We start from the raw sequence: 13,323 nt of genomic DNA, 5'->3' as shown, positions 1-13,323 counted from the left end.
TTATGTTGCTCATTTTCAAGAATGCTGGTTTACAAAAAGCACGACATTGTCTGATTTCGTGAACAAAGCCACACATAACATTGTTTCCTTTCGTTTCCTTTATAATCGGTTACCCAACTGAAGCTATGAATACCAGCTTTATTGCGATATCGCACATGAAAACAGTCACTTGTGCACAACCAGAGAAGATCCGATTTAATCAGTTGAGCTGTTTCAATGAGTGTTATCTTGGTTTAATAGCTTTTAATGGGGTTAAGTCCTGCAAAGGTCGAGATGAATTCTACTGTAGACATGACTGCATCATGTTATAATGCAATCATTGCTCAAATTTGACCTCTCGTTTTGGAATCAGGTCATCACCTGGTCATCACAGACATATAAGGCTAAAGAACTGGTGCGATGGGGAATGAAATTAAGGGTCTTTCTTGGCTTTTCGGTTGAAAATCGCCTGAAAAGGCAGAAACATGAGGAATGAGCAATTTTGGGGTCTTTTAGAGCTGAAATTATCAAAATCAGGGGTATTTCGGAGCTCTATTTTGGTCACTTTTATTATATAGTTTCGGAGCTACGAAATCCAAAAAGGGGGGTCTTTCCGGGGGACTCACATACCCGTATATAGTCATTTAAGTGCCCCCCCCTCGGGCACTAGCCTGGCTGTTATACCCGTACCCGGCCCCTCAAAAAGTCCCTTTGTGAAAAATACTTTCACGACGGGGCAAATTTTGGTTGATTTAACGTTGTAATAAAATTGACGTCAAACTAACAACCATCTTACAACGTTCCGACGTTGTATTGATGTTATTTCTGATGTGCCCACTGGGCTTGGTCGGGGAGGGGCATGACGAAAATTTTTCCGGTTGCATTATTTTGACCTGGTATTATCGGTAAGGTATATACATAATACATATATAACCGTGTTTTTAGAGAAACTGTAAAGCATTCAAATGGTCAAACTATACTTTTTCTGAATCCTTATGACGAGAGAAATAGGTTGGTATTAGGGGCGCCGAATTGAAAAATTCACTATCGACTCTTTGCCCCTCCAAGCGATAAAAGTCAACATTTTTGCGAGCTCAGTCGCGAGCATTTCAGCACTATCATTTGATCATTTTAAGGCCGATATTCAACTTCATAATAACCAAAAAAAGTGATTCACTTATATCAGACCAGAATGAAATGTGTTTTTTAACTTTAAAACCACTAAAAAAAAAGCGAAAACCACTCTAAAAGAGTGAATTTTAGCTCTGTCAAGGAGTTAATTGAAGGACAACACTCTAAACGTGATGTCCTTTATTTAACTCCTTGAACGAGTTGAAATGCACTCTTTTAGAGTGGGTTTCACTCTTTTTGATGGGTTTTAAAGTTAAAAAACACATTTCACACTTTTTTGAGTGGTTTTTATAAGTGAATCACTCTTAATTTTTGGGCTAACGACTTCTGCTGTTGTTGTTAAATACTTTTCCGATAAACAGTGTTAATTCAAAAGCTATATAGATAGATCTATACTGCTGTATAGTACGTATGGTGATGAAGTATAGCTATATTATTGCTGAATCAGCTTTCAAAAATATGTCAAAATTGCAACATTTTGCCCGTAAAGCGCGCACTGGCCCTTTGCACACAAAATTTTGGGTTTGGGCTAAAGTGGCTAAAATAGTCTGAAATTGAAAAATTCACGCGCAATAGTATATCCTAGTAAAATCGAAACAAAATATGCTCGTCTCCCTCTAAATTGTAATGCTTCTACCGCAACTGTCGATCTTATGGTAGGCCTATAAGCCCCCTATTTGTAAACCAAAACCTGGCCACATGCCTTCCTCATCAGGCTCCAAATTTTGGCCTGGCTATCTACAGGTGTTGATGCGGTAGCTATCTACTGCTGATACGCGTGTATAGATGAAGCAGCTATCTGTATACAGGTGTTGATGAGGTAGCTATCTACTGCTGATACGTGTGTAGATTAAGCAGCTATCTGTATACAGGTGTTGATGAGGTAGCTATCTACTGCTGATACGTGAGTAGATGAAGTAGCTAGCTGTATACAGGTGTTGATGAGGTAGCTATCTACTGCTGATACGTGTGTAGATGAAGTAGCTAGCTGTATACAGGTGTTGATGAGGTAGCTATGCTGATACGTGTGTAGATGAAGTAGCTAGCTGTATTACAGGTGTTGATGAGGTAGCTATCTACTGCTGATACGTGTGTAGATGAAGTATAGTTGTATACAGGTGTTGATGAGGTAGTATCTACTGCTGATACGTGTGTAGATGAAGTAGCTAGCTGTATACAGGTGTTGATGAGGTAGCTATGCTGATACGTGTGTAGATGAAGTAGCTAGCTGTATACAGGTGTTGATGAGGTAGCTATCTACTGCTGATACGTGTGTAGATGAAGTATAGTTGTATACAGGTGTTGATGAGGTAGCTATCTACTGCTGATACGTGTGCAGATGAAGTAGCTATCTGTATACAGGTGTTGATGAGGTAGCTATCTACTGCTGATACGTGTGTAGATGAAGTAGCTAGCTGTATACAGGTGTTGATGAGGTAGCTATCTACTGCTGATACGTGTGTAGATGAAGTAGCTAGCTGTATACAGGTGTTGATGAGGTAGCTATCTACTGCTGATACGTGTGTAGATGAAGTAGCTAGCTGTATACAGGTGTTGATGAGGTAGCTATGCTGATACGTGTGTAGATGAAGTAGCTAGCTGTATACAGGTGTTGATGAGGTAGCTATCTACTGCTGATACGTGTGTAGATGAAGTATAGTTGTATACAGGTGTTGATGAGGTAGTATCTACTGCTGATACGTGTGTAGATGAAGTAGCTAGCTGTATACAGGTGTTGATGAGGTAGCTATGCTGATACGTGTGTAGATGAAGTAGCTAGCTGTATACAGGTGTTGATGAGGTAGCTATCTACTGCTGATACGTGTGTAGATGAAGTATAGTTGTATACAGGTGTTGATGAGGTAGCTATCTACTGCTGATACGTGTGCAGATGAAGTAGCTATCTGTATACAGGTGTTGATGAGGTAGCTATCTACTGCTGATACGTGTGTAGATGAAGTATAGTTGTATACAGGTGTTGATGAGGTAGTATCTACTGCTGATACGTGTGTAGATGAAGTAGCTAGCTGTATACAGTTGTTGGTAAATAGCTATCTACTGCTGATACATGTGTAGATGAAGTATAGTTGTATACAGGTGTTGATGAGGTAGTATCTACTGCTGATACGTGTGTAGATGAAGTAGCTAGCTGTATACAGGTGTTGATGAGGTAGCTATCTACTGCTGATACGTGTGTAGATGAAGTAGCTAGCTGTATACAGGTGTTGATGAGGTAGCTATCTACTGCTGATACGTGTGTAGATGAAGTAGCTAGCTGTATACAGGTGTTGATGAGGTAGCTATGCTGATACGTGTGTAGATGAAGTAGTTGTATACATGTGTTGATGAGGTAGCTATCTACTGCTGATATGTGTGTAGATGAAGTAGTTGTATACAGGTGTTGATGAGGTAGCTATCTACTGCTGATACATGTGTAGATGAAGTAGTTATCTGTATACAGGTGTTGATGAGGTAGCTATCTACTGCTGATACGTGTGTAGATGAAGTAGCTATAGCTGTATACAGGTGTTGATGAGGTAGCTATGCTGATACGTGTGTAGATGAAGTAGTTGTATACAGGTGTTAATGAGGTATAGCTATCTACTGCTGATACGTGTGTAGATGAAGTAGCTAGCTGTATACAGGTGTTGATGAGGTAGCTATCTACTGCTGATACGTGTGTAGATGAAGTAGCTAGCTGTATACAGGTGTTGATGAGGTAGCTATCTACTGCTGATACGTGTGTAGATGAAGTAGCTAGCTGTATACAGGTGTTGATGAGGTAGCTATCTACTGCTGATACGTGTGTAGATGAAGTAGCTAGCTGTATACAGGTGTTGATGAGGTAGCTATCTACTGCTGATACGTGTGTAGATGAAGTAGCTACTGTATACAGGTGTTGATGAGGTAGCTATCTACTGCTGATACGTGTGTAGATAAAATAGCTAGCTGTATACAGGTGTTGATGAGGTAGCTATCTACTGCTGATACGTGTGTAGATGAAGTAGCTAGCTGTATACAGGTGTTGATGAGGTAGCTATCTACTGCTGATACGTGTGTAGATGAAGTAGCTAGCTGTATACAGGTGTTGATGAGGTAGCTATCTACTGCTGATACGTGTGTAGATGAAGTAGCTAGCTGTATACAGGTGTTGATGAGGTAGCTATCTACTGCTGATACGTGTGTAGATGAAGTAGCTAGCTGTATACAGGTGTTGATGAGGTAGCTATCTACTGCTGATACCTGTGTAGATGAAGTAGCTAGCTGTATACAGGTGTTGATGAGGTAGCTATCTACTGCTGATACGTGTGTAGATGAAGTAGCTAGCTGTATACAGGTGTTGATGAGGTAGCTATCTACTGCTGATACGTGTGTAGATGAAGTAGCTAGCTGTATACAGGTGTTGATGAGGTAGCTATCTACTGCTGATACGTGTGTAGATGAAGTAGCTAGCTGTATACAGGTGTTGATGAGGTAGCTATCTACTGCTGATACGTGTGTAGATGAAGTAGCTAGCTGTATACAGGTGTTGATGAGGTAGCTATCTACTGCTGATACGTGTGTAGATGAAGTAGCTAGCTGTATACAGGTGTTGATGAGGTAGCTATCTACTGCTGATACCTGTGTAGATGAAGTAGCTATCTGTATACAGGTGTTGATGAGGTAGCTATCTACTGCTGATACATGTGTAGATGAAGTAGCTATCTGTATACAGGTGTTGATGAGGTAGCTATCTACTGCTGATACGTGTGTAGATGAAGTAGCTAGCTGTATACAGGTGTTGATGAGGTAGCTATCTACTGCTGATACCTGTGTAGATGAAGTAGCTATCTGTATACAGGTGTTGATGAGGTAGCTATCTACTACTGATACGCGTGTAGATGAAGTAGCTAGCTGTATACAGGTGTTGATGAGGTAGCTATCTACTGCTGATACATGTGTAGATGAAGTAGCTATCTGTATACAGGTGTTGATGAGGTAGCTATCTACTGCTGATACATGTGTAGATGAAGTAGCTATCTGTATACAGGTGTTGATGAGGTAGCTATCTACTGCTAATACGTGTGTAGATGAAGTAGCTAGCTGTATACAGGTGTTGATGAGGTAGCTATCTATTGCTGATACATGTGTAGATGAAGTAGCTATCTGTATACAGGTGTTGATGAGGTAGCTATCTACTGCTGATACATGTGTAGATGAAGTAGCTATCTGTATACAGGTGTTGATGAGGTAGCTATCTACTGCTGATACGTGTGTAGACGAAGTAGCTATCTGTATACAGGTGTTGATGAGGTAGCTATCTACTGCTGATACGTGTGTAGATGAAGTAGCTAGCTGTATACAGGTGTTAATGAGGTAGTTATCTACTACATAATCATATGTAATCATATTTTTATTATGTAATTGTATATTTTAACCAATTCCATTCTTAATATACTTTTGTTTATATTCTTAAGTTATACTCTGGGCCCCCTAGAATAGCAGTGCTTTGTCACTGAAGGAGCTACCCTGTATAATGAAAGCGCAAATAAATAAATAAATAAATAAATGATACGTGTGCAGATGAAGTAGCTATCTGTATACAGGTGTTGATGAGGTACCCGGTAGCTATCTACTGCTGATACGTGTGTAGATGAAGTAGCTATTTGTATACAGGTGTTGATGTGGTAGCTATCTACTGCTGATACGTGTGTAGATGAAGTAGCTAGCTGTATACAGGTGTTGATGAGGTAGCTATCTACTGCTGATACGTGTGTAGATGAAGTAGCTAGCTGTATATACAGGTGTTGATGAGATAGCTATCTACTGCTGATACATGTGTAGATGAAGTAGCTAGCTGTATACAGGTGTTGATGAGGTAGCTATCTACTGCTGATACGTGTGTAGATGAAGTAGCTAGCTGTATACAGGTGTTGATGAGGTAGCTATCTACTGCTGATACGTGTGTAGATGAAGTAGCTAGCTGTATTACAGGTGTTGATGAGGTAGCTATCTACTGCTGATACGTGCGTAGATGAAGTAGCTATCTGTATACAGGTGTTGATGAGGTAGCTATCTACTGCTGATACGTGTGTAGATGAAGTAGCTAGCTGTATTACAGGTGTTGATGAGATAGCTATCTACTGCTGATACGTGTGTAGATGAAGTAGCTAGCTGTATATACAGGTGTTGATAAGGTAGCTACAAGGTGTCCCAGAATGGTCTATACCGTGTTTAAAAATATTTAGTCAACAGTGTATCCAATTTTAATAAGTGCAGTACAATGACAGACATGTCTCCTACTTATTCCGGGACTTTCATATAAATAGCTTGATTCGTTTTGGCGTGACATTGATATTACTGAAAATGGATTAAAACGGTGTGTGTAATTTACAGTGCAAAGGCATCATAACACATGGATCCTTTATCCCCATCGTCCTGCCGTACTGTGCAATATATTGGAGAAATCCTACATTCTTTTATAGGAAATACCTTAAATTTGGTACATATGTAGAGCTTTCAACGCTGAATAATTCTTGATATGGGATTAAGTGAAACAATATGACTTCAGATATTTAGGTTGAAAAGCATAGTTTTTATACGATTTTGACCACAATTTTTACCCAAAAACGTAATTATTACAGAGGATATAACTTCCTCAAGGATCCTTCGCAGCAAATTTTAATCTTCTCCGTTACATAACTGTGGGTTTGCTAATATATTGTGGACATAAATACATGCTGTGACACGAAGGACGAACCTACTTTTATAACAAATGTTGAAACTCACACACCGCAATAATTGTCTTCAAAACCGCTGCCAAATAAAGAATAGTATAAGGTCACTCAAGCGTAACAAATCCTTTATTCCATGCAAGGATTGTTTCGTAACATCATAAATAATCGATAGATATCGACTTTTAAGCGCGCTTCAGACTCCATATTGTACGTACAATATTGTATGTACAATACTTTTCGTGACGTCAAAAAGTATTGCACGTGCAATAAATAGTATGTACCGGGAAAATATATATTGTGCTACAATCGTTGGTTGCTTAATTGATACGTAGTTGCCAAATTTCTAAGAGTGGTAAATTTAGTGAGTTTTCGTGCACGGAATGATGAACATCTTTTTATGTCTTTTTGTATTCAACTGTACTTAATATTAAAAGGCCTATTAATACTAACGATATTAATAATATTAAAATTGTAATAATAATATAAATGGCGCATTCAGTTCTTATTTATTTATTTATAGATTTATTTATTTAGGCCTATTTGTTTATTTATTTATTTATTGATTGGTTGATTGATTGATATTAATATTAAAATGCCTATTAATACTAACGATATTAATAATATTAAAATTGTAATAATAATATAAATGGCGCATTCAGTTCTTATTTATTTATGTATAGATTTATTTATTTAGGCCTATTTGTTTATTTATTTATTTGTTTATTTATTTATTGATTGATTGGTTGATTGATTGATATTAATATTAAAAGGCCTATTAATACTAACGATATTAATAATATTAAAATTGTAATAATAATATAAATGGCACATTCATTTCTTATTTTTTTATTTATAGATTTATTTAATTAGGCCTATTTGTTTATTTTATTTATTTATTTATTTATTTATTTATTGATTGATTTATTGATTTATTTATTGATTACTGATTGATTAATTGATTTAGCGATTCATTTATACTGACATTTAGTCATATATTGATTTAGTCAGTTTCTTAAGTATTATTTGTAGGCCTATGCATTTATTCTGGTTTTGATTTGATTGATACTGACATTTTTATTGTTTTATAAAGTTTTGGCATATAACATTATACATTATAACACGTTGTGTTATGAATTTGCAACAGCTTTTTACATGTTGATATCGTTGAGGCATGTTATGATGGTGTATGTTATAGACCTACTTATGATCATCCCAATACATCCATAAACGTGTTAATGTGAAACGAGATTACTTGAAATATATATTTCAGAGTTGAAAGAGTTTCAACTACGAACATAATTCTGAAATATGTCTCTCTGATTGGTTGATTGTCAAGAGGATTACGGCATCCTCAAAGCCTCTTGCTGTAATTCTCTAATCTATATCTATTATAGGACCGATCTTTTGAAATCCATACAACCGTGTCAAATGAAATAGTCTCGGATCATAGTTTGTGGACGATACAACATTGATACGTCAGATTTCGGAATTGTGTTAAAAATAGGCACAAATCACATTGAAAACAGGTTGAATGCTGGCAAAAGTAGATAAAATAACCCGGGGGGCACTCCCTATCTGAAATGGCAGGGATGTGCCTCGGCTATGTTAAAAGTAGGGGGCATTCAGGTCAAATGTACAATTACAAAAATATGGGGTCATTCAGTACACAACCTGAATAAAATGGGGTCATTCGGTATGAAACTTTGAAAAAAGGATGGTCATTGGGGTAACAAAAAGTAAAATGGGAGTCATTGAGTACAGGATTGCCAAAAGAGTATCATTAAGTACACATAAATAAGTGCCAAACTGCGTAAAAACAACTTGGCCACCTTGGAAATGTGAAAAATCTCATTATTTCTGGAGGAGAACACAAATACCACCTAAATTTGGGAATTAAAAGGGGGTCATTGGGTATAGCAGGAAATAGAAAAAGGGGTCATTGAGTACATGGATTTTTTAAAGGGGGTCATTGGGTAATAGGTCGGACCATAACACAAAAAAGGGGTCATTGGGTACAAGCCGGTTTGAAAAAGGGGTCATTCCCGAGGCACATGATGCGTATCCACTATGGAAGTGCCCCCCCCCGGGAAAATAACTATGGGTCGAATTTACATTAATCGGTGTCCTGGGCCAGGATACCATTTAGGACTCCTTCGCATTCTAAAACAATACTTTGAACACCAAATGTCCTTGCTTTCATTTTCTCATTTAATTTGTTTTAATTGTAATTAATTTCTTTGTCCACTGGCTCTGTGGTAAATCTTTATCGCCCATTACCCGTGTTAATCTATTTATTTATTAAAATGCACCATCTATTAAATTCCTGTAATACAATGTATAGGCCTAGTGTATTTGATAACAAATTTGTTTTTATTTTCTATTGTAATTTGGGTGCCATTACACGATTTCATATATATAAAATATGTTTGGGCATGGCGGAATTAGTATATGATTAAAGATAGACATACTCTTAGGCCCCCCTTTTTTAATGTTTGTACATTATTAATATTAATATTAATATTTATGTACAAAATGCAAACGAATGTATATATATTTGATTGTTTTGTAAACATTAAATTTGATGTTTACTCATAATTATGTCTGGAAAGTCAGGGAAAAACTAAGCAGCATCGGTATTTAGTTTCCTGGGAAAGTGGATCAGATGAGCAGTGAGTAAAAGCATTCGCCCTAAATCTTTATTTGATTTTTATTTTTTTATGAATTTATTAGGCCTAGGCCTACTGGTAAAGTGCAGAAAAAACCTCAAAACGCACTCTAGGATTTTTCATCAGCAGCAGTAGAAAATTATCTTGCATAGATTTTCTGGTGTCCTCGCTTGGATTTAGCAAACAATGAACCGTCAGGGTTATAGCGCGGGATTTAATCTGATTCAACTAGTCGTGGCACGTATATTTATTGCACGTGTAATACTTTTTGACGTCACGAAAAGTATTGTACATACAATATTGTACGTACAATGCGGAGTCTGAAGCTAGCCTTAGTAGAAGTAAAAACAGGACGCAACAAATATACCGACAATCACATAATATTTTCCAAATAACTTTGTACTGAAATTTTACAGGTATTCAAAATAGATTGTTTTGCTAAAACTTGGAACACACAATTTTTACGCATTATACCGTAACTTCTATTAAAAACGTCAAATTTCTAAAATCTAAAATTTCCAAGAAAGCTAAATATATGTAAATCTTAGAAATGAAAACAATACTACCAAAAGTAATGCTCTTCATACCTAAAAATCCAACTTTCTCGGTATCATTCATTCTGGGACACCCTGTATCTACTGCTGATACATTATGTAGATGAAGTAGCTATCTGTGTACAGGTGTTGGTAAGGTAGCTATCTGTATACAGAGTGTTACGGTAGCTATCTACTGCTGATACGTGTGTAGATGAAGTAGCTACCTGTATGCAGGTGTTGATGAGGTAGCTATCTACTGCTGATACATGTGTAGATGAAGCAGCTATCTGTATACAGAGTGTTGATGAGATAACTATCTACTGCTGATACGTGTCGTGTATAGATGAAGTAGCTATCTGTATACAGGTGTTGATGAGGTAGCTATCTACTGCTGATACATGAGTAGATGAAGTAGCTATCTGTATACAGGTGTTGATGAGGTAGCTATCTACTGCTGATACATGTGTAGATGAAGTAGCTATCTGTATACAGTTGTTGATGAGGTAGCTATCTACTGCTGATACGTGTGTAGATGAAGTAGCTATCTGTATACAGGTGTTGGTAAGGTAGCTATCTACTGCTGATACATGTGTAGATGAAGTAGTTGTATACAGGTGTTGATGGGATAGCTATCTACTGCTGATACGTGTGTAGATGAAGTAGCTATCTGTATACAGGTGTTGGTAAGGTAGCTATCTACTGCTGATGCATGTGTAGATGAAGTAGTTGTATACAGGTGTTGATGGGATAGCTATCTACTGCTGATACATGTGTAGATGAAGTAGTTACCTGTATGCAGGTGTTGATGTAGACTATGCCATAGTCGAATTTTATTAAAATATGTTATTATTAGTCATGATGAACCCATTTCGTTGAACTCAAAATTATACTGATGTTTATTAAAATTAAAGTATTCAATAGTAAAATGGTCATAAAGAGTTTAAAAATATCAGATGATTAGTCACAATAAAAGTAATTGAATGCAACATTATCTTGCATAATTATAATGGCTCACTTTAATACTGAACCATTCTGATTTTGGAATCTACCAGTTTATTGATAGCGAACCCCGAAAATCCGACTATGTACTTCGAATTTTAAGCAGAACTTTACCCCGGGACTTTGCTCTCTAAAAACACACTGTCAAGCATACTTGTTTATCAGTCCATTAACCACAAGTACTAAGCATGGTATAGTACAAGGCGCGCTAGATGTTTGATGAGAGAAATGAATGACAAGAAATCGGACATCCACGTATGGAAATATGTCGACGACCTGACCATAGGTGAAAGCAGGGGCCATGGGAAACCTAGTAAGATCCAGAAAAGCCTGGACTCGTTGCACCAATGGACTGTTGATAATCAGATGATGCTCAAACCTACAAAATGTCAGGTCATGCAAGTCCATTTTGGTAGAAAACCTGCTCCCGACGTGGAAGTCCGTATTTCTAGTCAGAATCTTGTGGTTGTTGATAAGGTTAAACTACTTGGAGTTATCATTGATAAGGATTTGAAGTGGGAGGGTCAGGTAAATACAATGTACACTAAGGCCAACAGAAAGCTGTTCATGCTCAGAAAACTGAAAGGAGCCGGGCTTGACAAAGAAGATCTATTTACCGTTTACAAAGGTTATGTCCGCCCATGTCTAGAGTATGCTCACTATGCTGCACCACTCTGGAGTGCTGGCCTCACTCAGCAGCAGGTGAACCACCTTGAGAAGATTCAGAAGCGTGTATGCCGTTGCATCCTTTCATCAGATTATACAACCTACTCTGATGCATTGGAAGTCCTCAACCTTCAATCTCTTGTGGACCGCAGAATTCATATCTGCAAGGAATTTGCTATCAAAGCTAGCAGCTCTGAAAGATTCTCAAGGTGGTTCCCCTGCTCTAAGTTCAGGTCAAGTATGCAACTCCGGAAACAAGCAAAATCAAACCATACCGATTCAAAACTGACCGATTCAAGAACAGCCCACTGCCCTATCTTACCAGTCTTTTAAATGAACTACCCTCCTATACTTCCTAAATCGCTCATTTTTGTTGTGCTAGCTGTTTGCATGATTTTCATCCGTGTCTTTAACTTGTATTAAAGTGCAGTTTAGCTTGTATATGCTCAGTGAAAACCTTTCACCAAAACAGTGTGCAATATTCATGTATCATTTCAATCAATATAAAAGTTTTTTGTGCAATAATTGAGCTCCCTACCAGTGCACTACTCTTACCTCTTTGACTTTTTATGAATCTGATTTAAATTGTGTTTTTATAATCCCTTTTTCTTTTAAATATGGTTTTTGATGTAGTAATATATTACTTTGAAATTGTACATAGATATATATTTTTATGTTGTATTAATTAATGTGTAAATTTTGATGTTTATAAATTGTAAATTGTGTCGCAATTCAGTGTTTTAATACTGCTATGACATTTAATAAAATATACCTGAAATATAATATTTCGCGTAAACACAAAAGCGCCGCAAATACCACAGATAGTTGTGTACGGTGTAGTTAATGGTAATGGCGCGGGCCCGGAAGATTTAAACCATAGCGAGATATGGGCGACCAATCACAAGGCAGGTCCATTTAAAGATGCATTACATCATGGCCAATTTTAGTTAGGCCAGAATTTGGCCTAACTCTCCATAGAGTCCCGTGTTAAAAATCTTAGCCGCAAGGCAAAGTCAGTAGTCCACTTGGGAAGCTAACAAACAGAGGGAGTGCGGTGACTGAAAAGATCAGATACAGATGTGAAAATCTATCAGTTGCATACAAATCAATATAAATCATGCTTAAATGTAATAGCCAGAGTATGCAAAATGGGCAAGTGGACTACGGAGAAGTCTAGTGTTGATGAGGTAGCTATCTACTGCTGATACGTGTGTAGATGAAGCAGCTATAGTATCTGTATACAGGTGTTGATGAGGTAGCTATCTAGGCCTACTGCTGCATGATACATAATGAAGTAGCTGTATACAGGTATTGAAGCTTATTGATGAAGTAGCTATCTACTGCTGATACGTGTGTAGCATATTGCCTTACGATTCTCTTATAAACCATCATGCGCACAGTTTCCACTTTAATACAACCGAGCACACATTTTCATCCAAGAGCTTCCAAGCAGAGAAAAAGCAGTTAATGTCTCCACCACAGTCTTTGATTACACTACGCGGTTGAGTGCATAGCAATGTGAGAGCTGTAGAGCTTCTAGCTGAAAAATGGGCCTCTTTGATTGGTTTTTGTCGAAACCTCAAGTGTTCTCTTCATCCAATTAGAATTTTGTTTTTATCTTTTATATCA

The sequence above is a fragment of the Amphiura filiformis genome, chromosome 6 (genome assembly GCF_039555335.1).
Source record: "Amphiura filiformis chromosome 6, Afil_fr2py, whole genome shotgun sequence".
NCBI lineage: Eukaryota > Metazoa > Echinodermata > Ophiuroidea > Amphilepidida > Amphiuridae > Amphiura > Amphiura filiformis.
Note: the sequence above shows the minus strand (reverse complement) of the source record.